Source organism: Sinocyclocheilus anshuiensis, unplaced genomic scaffold (assembly GCF_001515605.1).
Source record: "Sinocyclocheilus anshuiensis isolate Anshui unplaced genomic scaffold, SAMN03320099.WGS_v1.1 scaffold2305, whole genome shotgun sequence".
Classification (NCBI taxonomy): domain Eukaryota; kingdom Metazoa; phylum Chordata; class Actinopteri; order Cypriniformes; family Cyprinidae; genus Sinocyclocheilus; species Sinocyclocheilus anshuiensis.
The window spans coordinates 313541-315402 of NW_015552535.1; the positions used below are offsets into that span (position 1 = coordinate 313541).

The 1862-nt window shown below is 26.4% G+C and overlaps 1 protein-coding gene across 1 annotated transcript in view; it reads left to right on the plus strand.

The window, feature by feature from the left end:
* Positions 1 to 1862, plus strand: part of LOC107663746 (receptor-type tyrosine-protein phosphatase mu-like) — a 313414-nt gene that overhangs the window by 264959 nt on the left and 46593 nt on the right. The gene's annotated exons all lie outside the window — the stretch shown is intronic.

Sequence of the window (1862 nt, forward strand, 5' to 3'; positions counted from 1 at the left end):
TTGCTGCCACCTGCTGGCGGTTTTAATTTGAAAAATTTCGGCTTTTTCTTTTCCCTTTTTTTTTTCATGTTTTAAATCATTTCAAATATCAGTATTCAACGTTTTGTTTAATATATCAAAACATTATTTATGCATTTGTAATTGCAGGTTAAATGCATTCATGTCTTGCATTAAACAAAATACATGTGTGTAAATACATCTAAATGCCACTTCAGGTGCAGCTTCTGTGTTGATTTAATTTGCTTGGTAACAGCCCAAATGTCTTATTATTCTAATTCCCTGATTAAATGTAAGAATTTGACTCAAAAGATAATGGACACTTTTAGGAAAAATGGCTTTATAAAGGTAAAAATGCCCATAAAATGCAAAAATCAGTTTAAACTTATTGGAAAAGATTAATTTCTATCAGTATGAACTGACCACCACACAGAATATGAAGAATATTAAAAACATTAGGAGTCAGCTGTCTTCGGCAGTCCTTAAGATACCAGCACAATAACACACTCAGCAAAATACCGTCTAATTATCGTTATCGATAAAATCCCAGAAAATATCGAGATATAATTTTTTTGTCAATATCGCACACCCCTAACACACACACACACACACACACACTCACTCACTCACTCACACACACACTATTATATTATATTGCATTAAGATTTTTTTGTAGAAATTTAAAATACTGCAATTTGAAAATAGTAAAAAATTACAATAATATGATATTTTTTATGTTAATTTAAAATATTTCATAATATTTTAATGTTTTAACTGGCTTTTAGTATTAACAATTATCAATGAATTGTTTAATAATAATTTAGCCATTTTAATAATATACTATTAATATTTTTTTATTTTAATATTAAATAATTTAAATACATTTTCAATTAAATGTTTAATAATGTATCAATTTTAATAATATACTATTAATGTTTTTATTTTATTTAAATACATTTACAATAATACAAAATACAACACTATTATTTTATTTTTAATGGTTATTGTAAGTATTTAAATAATATTCTAATAATCATTAACACGTGCCTCACCCTACTTTCTATTCACGCGGTAGTTTTCTGATATGATATTATGTTATGTTATGTTATATTATATTATATTGGCCGTCTATTCCATCCCAGAATTCCCTGATTCTTGGCTCAGGTCATGTGGTTATTGAGTTAAGCTTAAGGTGTTTCTCTAGTGATTTACTGACTAAAATAACTCCGCTGATGTTGACAGAGTAAATGTTGTTGTGGTCGGCTCTGATCCGCCGCTGCTGTCCATAACACACACCAGCACTAGAGCATGCTGGGAGCAGGTCATGTGATCCATTCAGCTCCAGATTCAGTCATGATTTCACTGTTTAAAGGACTAGTTAACCCAAAATGTAACATTCTGTCATCATTTACTGAATTTTGTATCATGATCATTTGTTACAGTAAACAGTGTTATCATGACATTAAATTGCATAACAGAGTTGGATTTTTAAAAAAAGTGTATAAAAATGCAATAACTTTTTACAAATAACAAAAATAACGTTGAACATTCAAATATAATAAAACAATATAAATATATAACACTATAACATGTATAACAGCTATAAAGGGCAATAATAGTGAATCAGAATATTTTCAGACAACATTTAGATATCTTTTTTGGGCTGGCATGTTTTAGTACAGATTAAAATGTAAAAATAGCGTGAAATAAATAATTTATATTAATATTTGGTTTTATTATATTTTTAAATATTTGTATACATATTTTATATATATTTTTTGTATTTATATAATATATATTTTTTAAATTTTGATATTATTTAATTTTAATTGTTAATAACATTTTTATATTTAACACAGGTCTTT